The sequence below is a fragment of the Microcaecilia unicolor genome, chromosome 3, assembly GCF_901765095.1.
Source record: "Microcaecilia unicolor chromosome 3, aMicUni1.1, whole genome shotgun sequence".
Taxonomy (NCBI): domain Eukaryota; kingdom Metazoa; phylum Chordata; class Amphibia; order Gymnophiona; family Siphonopidae; genus Microcaecilia; species Microcaecilia unicolor.
This window is the reverse complement of record NC_044033.1, coordinates 298,867,817-298,878,723: the sequence shown is the minus strand read 5'-3', so window position 1 is coordinate 298,878,723 and position 10,907 is coordinate 298,867,817.

Here is a 10,907-nt window from a genome sequence, read left to right as displayed (position 1 = left end):
GAGGTGGGAGCGGCCACGGTGGGGGGGGGGGGGGGGGGGGGCAGAAGTGGCAGCGGTGGGAGGCGGGGCAAAATGGGCCCCCCACCTTGGGCTCTGCCACCCCTCCTGTCGAGATCTGGCTACGTTCCTGGTTTAAAAATAGATTTGGACAAGTTCCTGAAGGAAAAGTCCATAGTCTGCTAATGAAATAGACATGGGGAATCCACTGCTTGTCGTAGAATTTATAGCATCGAGTGTTGCTACTATTTGGGTTTCTGCCAGGTATTGGTGACCTAGATTGGCCACTGTTGGGAACAGGTTAGTTGTTGGGATGGACCACCAGTCTGCCCCAGTATGGCTGTTTATGATTTTAACATTTTTCTTCACAATTTTAGAAAGGGCCAGGGTGGTAGGGGCAGAAGGGAAGGGGGCTCAATTCTGAATATCCAGGACTGGTTGCAAGTGGGTCCTCTTTCTTGCTTGCTTTCTGCTCCTCTCCCACGGGGTGCTCCTGATGAGCTTGAAGATTTACATCTGTTTCCTCATTCATGAGATCCAGCTCTGTGGGTGCCAGTGGGTGCTGAGTGCCCCCGATATTGAGCAAACTCCTTCATTGTGTCCAGGGAGGCATAATTTTTACTGTGTTTGGCACCTCTGATCAATTTGAAATATTGGCACCTATGTCCCTGTTAGCTTCTGAATCTGGCATGTAGAGGAGAGGGTTGTCTGGGACTCTCTGAGGTTTCCTGAGGTGTTTCTATTTTTCCCAGATGCTTTTTGCTGCTTGTCTGCCTTGGGTGGGCTCTTACACTTAGTGAAGTCTACCATATTAGCAAAATGTAGCCAACTGCTCTGGCCTGCAGTGCGACATTCCATAAAACTCTATTAAAATTCAGTTGACTGCACAGAGCAAAGAAATGGTTCTTTCTTTCAAGTAACCTGAAGGACTCTCCCTCCTCCAAATGCAGGGCACATAGTTGGCTATCGATAGACTGCCTGAAGCACACTTTAATATGTGCAGGGTAAAGAGATGAGATAGTGTTACTAGCAAGCTGTGCCAGTGTTTTACACAGCCTGACAGAAATAAGCATCAGTTGGAGATCATGTGACCTGGCATGTTACGCACTACTGCATCAGTCATGAGGCCATTCCTGACTGGTCCTAAAACAAGAGTTCAGATAGAGTTCACATAAAACTACACTGCATGAAAAAGTAAAATAAAAGACTACGGGGTCCTTTCACTAAGGTGCGTTGAAAAATGGGCTGTTTTGGGCACGCACAGTTCCATTTTTCAGCGCACCTGTAAAAAAAAGGTCTCTTTTTTTTACTTTTGCCAAAAATGGACTGCGGCAAAATCAAAATTGGTGTGCGTCCATTTTAGGTCTGAGACCTAGCCACCACCCATTGACTTAGTGGTAAGGTTTCATGTGTTAACTGGGCGGTAATGGTCTGCACATGTAGAATGATGATTACTGCCAGGTAATAATGTACTTAACAGACTTTGAAACTCACATCCTGAATTCTTCAGACTCCACAGTTCTGCTCATACAGAGGCCAGTGAAGTAGAAAACAAACCTTTGTCTCACACAAAATTCACAATGTATATAGCTCCAAATCTAGGAAAGGTTCTTTCACAGAACAAAAACATTTTAAAAAAGCATACAACCAAAATACCATCACAGGACAACCATTCTTAGGCCATAAACCACCACACTCTAGGGCAGGGACTGTCAACCCAACTCTTGGGGCACCCAACCAGTCAGGTTTCTAGGATATCTGCAGTGAATATGCATGAGATACATTTCATGCACTCCCTCCATTGTATGCAAATCTATCTCGTGCATATTCATTGTGGGTATCTTTAAAACCTGGCTGGTTAGGTGTACCCTGAGGACTGGCTTGAGAACCACCATTCTGGGGGTCCCTAACTTTTAAATGGTTAAGCAGCACCATTGTAACCATCCCAGAAGGGGAGGCCCAAACAAAATGGCATTCACCTTTCCAGTACTCTAGAACAGTATGGTCCCAATGCTGGGAATATACAAAGGTAGAAAGGGTCACTGAGGGTCCCCTTACTTAGAGATATGATGAGACTCAGTTTTGGCCAGGACCAGCTTTTTCAATACCTAATCCCATAGTTCAGAATTTGCATAGAAAATGAAAGGACAATGCATAAGCAGAATACAAGGAGATGCATTTGTTTATTTATAAAGCAGATCAATCAGTGATATGGTTCAAAACTTTATTTTCAGAAATTCGCCCCTGACGCAGCCCTTGTGGGCGAAACACAGTCTGTGTCGGGCGAATTTCTGAAAATAAAGTTTTGAACCATATCACTGATTGATCTGCTTTGTTTGTCTCCACGTTGGATTTTGCAGATCGTGTGCCATCTTGTTTCTTAGGACCGTCTTTGTTTATTTATATACTTTTTTCTTGCTTACCTGCATTTAGTTTCAACTTAAGACTCCAGGTAGATTATATCCTACTGAAACAGCATATATAAAAATAGTAAATCAAATGCATATCTGAATGGAAGGCGTGGCGTATTTGCATTATTTATTTATTCATTGGGATTTATTAGCTGATTAGATTCGCTAACACTGTGTTAACATAATAACAATAGTAAAACGGCCAAATGTAAACATAAATCCCCAGATAAAAATTGTGCATGCAAATTTGGGCATGCATCCAATTTGCATGTCCAATTTAATTAAGTAAAGAGTCAATCAGCACCAATAATTGGGCGGTAACAAGCAATTATTGGTGTTAATTGGCAACAATTAAGATTTGCACATGCAGCTTGCTGCACGCTATTCTATAAAGATGCACATACCAATCATAACATGTAACTGAAAAGGGGAGTGGCTATGGGAGGGACATAGGTGTTCATGAAAGATGCACGCAATATTATAGAATTTGGGGGATCAGTGCCTAATTTACATGCAGGGATTTACATCACGTTTCTGTTGGTACAAATTGGGCACGGATCTCGGCACTACGCTCGGTTCTATACACAGTGCCCAACCTGGAGTGCCATTTATAGAATAACACTTGGCATGCATTTTTTTGGTGCCCAAATTTGGGCGTCATTTACACCCAATATAGTTCAAAATACAGTGAATGAACTGAATCTGGAGACAGGCAAATTAAGGGGGCCTTTTACGAAGCTGTGGCAAAAGGCCTGCACTGGCATCGGCGCATGTTTTTGACACGTGCCGAGGCCCCTTTTTACCACAGCGGGTAAAAGACAGGTTTATCTTAAAGAAATGGCCATGCGGCAGCCGTGCAGCCATTTCAAGGGGAGCACTTACCGCCACTCATTGACATTTTTGGGGGGTGGGAAGAGGTTAGTGACCACTGGGGGAATAAGGGGAGGTATCCCTGATTCCCTCCAGCGGTCATCTGGTTATTTAGGGCACCGTTTTGTGCCTTATTCGTTATAAAAACAGGTCTAGATCAAAACGTCTTAGTTTTAGTCCTGGACGGTTTGTTTTCTTCCATTATGGCTGAAAAACATCTAAGTTTCAGGAACGTCCAAGTCCTGCCCTGAACACACCCCTGATACACCCCCTTGAGATTTGGACGCACTTCTGATGGACTTCAAAGAAAAACATCTAAAACTAGGTTTTGAAAATGCTGATTTGGATGTTTTTGTGAGAAAAGCGTCCAAATGCTGCTTTATGCCATTTTTTAGTCATTTTTCTGTTTTGAAAATGAGCCCAATAGTAACCTATGGAACTTTGTAAGTCTAAGTGCTTTGAAAATGAGCCCAAGTGCGTTAAGCCCTAATGCATGGTTACAACACGAGAAAAGGCATACCACAAAATGTGTTAAAGTGATTTGCAGTAATTTCATTGTTGTGCGCTAAGAATGCATTAACTATTTTTAAAAGATTTATTTATTTATTTATTGCATTTGTATCCCACATTTCCCCACCTATTTGCAGGCTCAATATTTTTAGAGGGGGCGTGTCATGGGTAGAAACTAGGCATTTCTGTACTGTCCAGCTAGCGCTTTCTTATTAGCATGCACTAACTGGAAACTGCAGGCAGTAAGTGCTCCCATGTTAACCCCAGCTGGTAGTACAAAAGCTAATGGCTACATTAGTGCACGACTTGCATAAAAATATATATTTTTAAAGAGTTAAAATGTGCTGTGTTCAATCTGGCTTAATGTGCAGGAAAGTCTTATGTTGAAACACACTAAGCTCAGATTCTAGGGTGTTTTGGTAAAATCGAAACACAGTGACAGTGAGAAATGCTATACCTTTATTCATGGGACCAGTAGAACCATTTCTTCAAGCTTCTTGGCTAGATTACCAATGTTGCCTCATGTCACCCTATCTAATGCTTTAATGCTGGAGGGAGATAACAAAATGCCAATGTTTCCATATAAAATAAATCAATTATTAACTTCAACTACACAGTCTCTCATTAAAATGATTTTCTTTATGAGAAACTCGTCATGCAAATCAAAATAGTAAAATAAGAAATATGCAATTATGGACTGTAAATAATGTGTTTAATATTATTGTACATGAAGATAAAATCATTGTTGAAAGCACAGAGGACAATACATAAAAATTCCATTTTGGATGGTATCTCCATGCAAAATTCCTGTAACATTTCTGATGATGCTTCTGCAAGTATGCCCAATGTCCTAAATGTCCTTGCACACAGAGTTCCATAGTCTCCCTCTGAAACAACTCCCCTCCCTTAATAGCGTAACTTGTAAAGGGTCCTAATGGTTGAACAAGTGAAGTCTCTTCTATGCCTCTCTACCAATCTGTTGCTATGGAAACATGACCCATAGCAGTAGTAGCTAGGATCATTGGACCACTAGATACAGGGCCCTAAGGCCCTCACTGTTGTTAGGGGGTGGAGGGGGTCTGGATCGAGGATGGGCGCATGATGGGGGGAGAGTATGATCAGGAGCAGGGGGGTGTTAGAATCAGCACTGCAGCCCCTTAAAGCTCTGGCCTGAGAGAATTGAGCCATAGTTTTTGTCAATTTCAGCTGAAACCATGGTGGTAGCCTTTTGTTCGAAACTAAAACTGGGCAGAAAAGGGATTTTGGACCAGTTTTGGCAACATAACCAAAATCAAAACTGAAATTTGGTTGGCCTCATTCCTCAGCATTTACCCCTTTCATTTCATTTTTTCTATCAATCCCGTGGCATCAATATTTCATAGTCTCAAAAGGTTCTGTAGGTCTATTAATAGCAGACCTAATTTTGCTGAATAATAACCATCCCTTTCAGCAGTGCACACTATCACAAATTCAATTTCAATTTATATGTTTCAAAATCATCAACGTCCCCTTGTTCGTCTCCATATATTTTCTTCCCTTCTAAGTTCCCTTCTCAACTTTCCTAATGCTTACCCTAATCTTTCTTTACAGTTGCCAAATGTTTAGGAGCCACTACATTTAATTCTTCAACTACAGTACTATACCAAAATTCCACCACATCATTAAATGATTCATCTTTATCAAAAGAGATAGGTGGAATCCAATTGACTCATATCATCTATCAAATGTCGGGCATGACACGAAGGTAATTCTCCTAATATCTGGGTATCTCACACCTTAAGTGAAAAACTGATTGCAAAGTGGTTAGTCCAATCTACCTCATTCACAACTGGGTTACAAACTAATGTGTCCAACAAAGATGGTGACAAGAAAATCATATCAAGAATATTTCCAGCCTTATGTGTAGACTCATTTATAATTTGCTGCAATGGACATGCCTCTAAAACATCAATCAATATATGTTTGTTTTGAACAAAAGCCATTGACAAAGGATCAATTGATAAATTAAAATCACCCAATATACACAACTGCTCTAAATCTAAAGGCAAAGATACCAGCAAATCAATTCAAATAAAAAACACACAGAGAAAAATATACCTTTTAACACCAAACATTCAATCCCCTCCCTCACCATTTCTGTCTCAAGTACATTAAAAGTCCAAATCTTCCTTATAAAATACCACAATCCCACCCTCCTTTTACCTTCACAGCACACCCACTCCAATAAATAACCAGCTGGACAACATTGTCTCACTGCCCTACATTTGACTTCCACATATAGGAGTCAGTCACACAAAAAACATCATCATTTCCATCTAAAATTAAATCATAAATTAAAACTATCTTATTTTTAACTGATCTTGCATTCACCAAGCCAATTTTCAACAGACATCCCAACTCCCTCGTTGAAAAAATAGGTACCACTCGCAATGCATTTGTTACCCCTCTATAATCATACCCATATCTATATAAAGATTGTAAATGCCCATATCTCCCCCTTTCCACCACTACTTCAAAGGCAGCCATCAAAAAGAAAATGAAAACAAAATTCCACATCAATTAAGCTCCCCAAAACCTATCATGATCCTCCCACCGTCCTCCCAAAGTCTGCCTAATGGAGCCCCCCATGGAGTTCCTTAGTCGCACCCTTTTGTTGGTGCAACAGGAGGTGCACACTTCTCTGGCGTGCTGCGCCTCTGGCGCTCCTCTGCCCTTCACTGCTCACACCAAGTGATATCACTCAGTGGGTGGGGCTAGCAAAGTCCCGGAGCAGAGGCAGCTCACCAATAGATGGTTTCCTGGCTTGATGGTTCAACGTGTCAGAACAAGTTGACATCTGGAATACACACTTACCCAAGACCTTAGAGAAAACAGCACCACTAAAAAAGGTCTTATGTCCCACTCACAAACGCTCACCTTGGTTTTCTCCAGAACTTCGGATCCTTAAATACGAAGGACGAAAACTGGAAAGGAGATGGCGCAAATCTCACCTGGATGAAGACAGGCTAAACTGCAGGAAGCACATGGCAAAGTACCGCCAAGCCATAACAGCAACCAAAAAACAGTATTTCTCTCAATGCATTGCACAGGCTGCCAATTCAACCAAGCAGCTGTTCAGTATGGTAAACAGCCTACTGCAACCCCCACAACAAAACCAGCCTCCCAGTCTAAACTGAACTGCAATGATTTTGCTGCATAGTTTGCCAACAAAATTAAAAGTCTCCACCAGGATTTACAGGTAATCCCACCCAGTGCCCAACCAGTCAACCAGGGGTGCACAAACTCGCCCCCTCCTAACAGAAACAGATGGAACACTTTTAACCTAATGACAGAGGAGAGCCTTGACAAACTCCTAAGAGACCTTCAACCAACTACCTGCTCCCTTGATCCTGCCCATCAAAGATAGTGCAGCAGGCAAGTATGGGCCTTATAGAAGGCGCCACAAAAATTGTGAACACATCTCTTTCTAATGGGCAACTACCAACAGCATTAAAAAGGGCAGTGGTTCGCCCTCTGCTGAAGAAAAACAACCTTGACCAGGACAAACTTAAAAGTTACAGGCCAGTATCCAACATCCCATTTCTAGGGAAACTCATAGAACATGGCTAGAAAAGAGTAATTGGCTAGATCCATGTCAATCTGGATTCAGACCCGATTATGGAACAGAAACGGTCCTCGTATCCCTTCTAGATGATCTTCACAGAAACCGAGACAAGAGATTCACCTCGATGTTAGTACTGCTAGATTTCTCAGCAGCTTTTGATACTGTGGATCATGATAGCTTGCTAGCACGACTGACAGAAACAGGTATCAATGGTACAGTACTTGCCTGGTTCAGATCCTATCTATCAGACAGGCAACAATCCATAATGTTTGGCAGCAACTCATCACCACCATGGACACTGACCTGCGGGGTACCACAAGGATCGATACTGTCACCTATTCTGTTCAATATCTACCTCAAGCCACTAGCTGAGCTGATTTAGTCAATGGACACTCAGTTCTACATCTATGTGGATGATATGCAGCTACTCAAACCCTACAGCCTTGAATAAACTGATCACGTGTCTAACATCAATTCAAGAATGGGCTAAATACAACAAACTTTGCCTGAACCCAAGTAAAACCGAGCTTCTCTGGGTCCCTAACACAAGCGGATACATACCTGACATCAAAATCCCTTTTGGGAAGTATGAACTCCCCCTCAAATCACAAGTCAGGAACCTTGCAATATAGTTAGATTCAACACTTACTCTGATTCCCCAAATCCAAGCAACCTTCATGAGCTGCTTCTACTATTTGCGACAGCTACGCTGCCTCTCTCCTTACATCGAGAAGGTAAATCTTATTCCAGTTGTTCATGCCATGGTAACATCAAGACTGGATTACTGCAATGCACTATACAATGGTCTCACTACAAAGTGCCTGCACCAGCTCCAGTTGATTCAGAATGCAGCAGCAATACTCATAGAACGTTGCAAGCAACATGACCATATCACACCATTTTTGCAAAAACTTCATTGACTGTCAGTACAATACAGGGCTAAATTTAAAACTCTATGTCTGATCTTCAAGGCCCTGAAAGGAAATGGCCCAGAGTATCTGAAGAATAGGATGATCCTCCACACACCGCAAGGACACTAAGATCCTCCCAAGGACGTTCACTAACTACACCCTCTCCAAAAGACATTACACGATGTGATACCCGCAAGGCGAACCTTCTCCGCAGTAGCCCCCACACTCTGGAATGCATTTCCTGAAAGGCTCCGCTTAACACAAGACTATCTCTACTTCAGGAAGCAGGTGAAAGCTTGGCTATTCAACCAAGTCTTTAATGGAAGAAGTAACTAACTTGTTAGTCTCATTCACACACACAAGGATTGACTCGGGCTGCACATACTGCAGCGGGACATGCAGTGGCGTTCTTAGGGGGGGGGCGGTGGGTGTAGTCCGCCCAGGGTGCAAGCCACTGGGGGGGGGGTGCCGCGCGCGCCTGTCTGTTCGTTCCATGCTCCCTCTGCCCCGGAACAGGTTTCTTCCTGTTCCGGGGCAAAGAAGAAGCATGGAATGAACGAAGGACAGGTGCGCGCGGCACCCCCCCCCCCCCCCCAGCAGCATGCACCCGGGGGGGGGTTTCTTTCGCAGGGGGGGGGTCACGCTGCATCCGGGGGGCGCTGCACCCAGGGGGGCTGGCGCATCAGCGATCTGCCCCGGGTGTCAGCCCCCCTAGGAACGCCACTGGGGACATGTTTATCCATTTCTAGCCTAACTGAGATAATATTTAACCATCTCTCTGACCTCATGTGCAACTTTCTTCAAATCAATCACCTTACTTTCAAATTCTTTCTACTTTCTTACTCATCTATATGCTATAACTTTGCCTTACCCTTCACTACCAATTATAACATATGGGAAAAGCTTTATAAGATTTCCCTGTAGAAAGCAACTTCTTAGGAATGTTGGTCCTAATACATTTTGTGTTCTATAGCGGCCATATTTCCTTAGCAGTAGGTTCCCTAAATAAAACACCAGCATGGATATTTTGTATTCTTGCTATGTGGACCACTTGAGATAGGTTCTTTAAGATTGTTGAATTATGAATTTGTGAATGGACAGTAGCCAGGGTTAAAGTCTTGATGACTGGTGCTTCAGCTCACAAGTTTGAAATTTGTGCCAATTCACCCCCCTTTTTATGCTTTTATTCAATTGTAATAATTTCACAAGTAGCTCTATGGTGCGGAGCATTTTCCTCAAAACTGAAAGGTGTGAGAGCCCTGCCATCATCTCTGTGGCCACTGGTACAGGAATAGCCGGAAGCAAAACTTTTCTGAGTCAATGAAAAGCATGTTTTCTGTAATAACTGGGCTCATGTAGAGCAACACAGGATTAAAATCAAGTTCTTCTACTGGCGTCTCACTGCATAAGGTCCATCCCAAAGGATTATCTATATCATGACATGTCTCTGTAATCTGTTATTCATTACTGGGAACACCGAGGTAAATTTTCAGCAGGATGATCAACATGAAAAGTCAAATGCATACTTTATCTGTTTACGTTTAGGTGAATTTTTAGGCTGGTTATGCATTCAAGCCTGAACACTGAAAGTGCCAGCAATACTTTATACAACTAGTTTATTCGTATAACGTTATGCCTGCTATTTCTGCATTCAAAGGATTCATCTTGCCTCAAATTCTGCCCCATTTTAGCCAAATTAATATTGACTGTATAACAAATTGTATTGTCAAAATTAATGTATCTGTGTGTCAGGAATGAATTTATAAAAGGTATTTATGCTGTCAGTATCTGCTGCGAACCATTTAAAGTGCTTGTAAATATTGTTCCTTTTATGATTTGAAAGAAAGTGGGTTTATATTTGAACTTATCAACTGATATTATTTGTTACTGTTGTAAGTTTTATTTAATTTTATATTTTTACAATGCTGTATTGTTAACTACTTTCTAATTTTTGGAGTAAAGACGTAGATAATCCCAATTAACAATAAATAGATAGGGTGGAAAAGCCCATTTCTTTCTCAGGAGTGACACATATGAGATGTCAGCAATCTTTTATATTTACTGATCATCTTTGATCCTTCTTCAATAACCATATCTTCAGACTTTTATATTTTTAACACAATAAGATAAGACAGATAAGATGGCAGACTTTGGCAGCATTACACAATTAAAAAGAGAAATGGATGCAGGTATAGTTTTATTAATTTCTGTACTTACAAATAGAAATTCAAGGGGAAAAGAACATGGGGAAGGCAAAGTTGTCTACCATTTCACTTGTAGGCCTGTTGTTTCTTGGTTATGTATAGAGTTTCCTTTTCTTAATTTGCTGGCCGGCCTGTGCCATGGGAGCGCAAAAGTATGTGTAGGAAAGCAGTTGAAGCAGGCTACCTGCCCTTATCCCCTCCCACCCTCACCCTTTTTCCCCATGGGAAGGAGTTAGGCACACTGTCAGCAGCATATAAACTGTTACCCTTGGAAGGCAGGCATAGGCGGTCGGTGGCCCAACTGTTTGGGGAGGCTAAAGGGGGCGGGGTTATGGGGTGGAGCCAGGGGTGGAGCTTATATATAATTGTCTGATAACACAGAAAAAATAAATAAATAAAA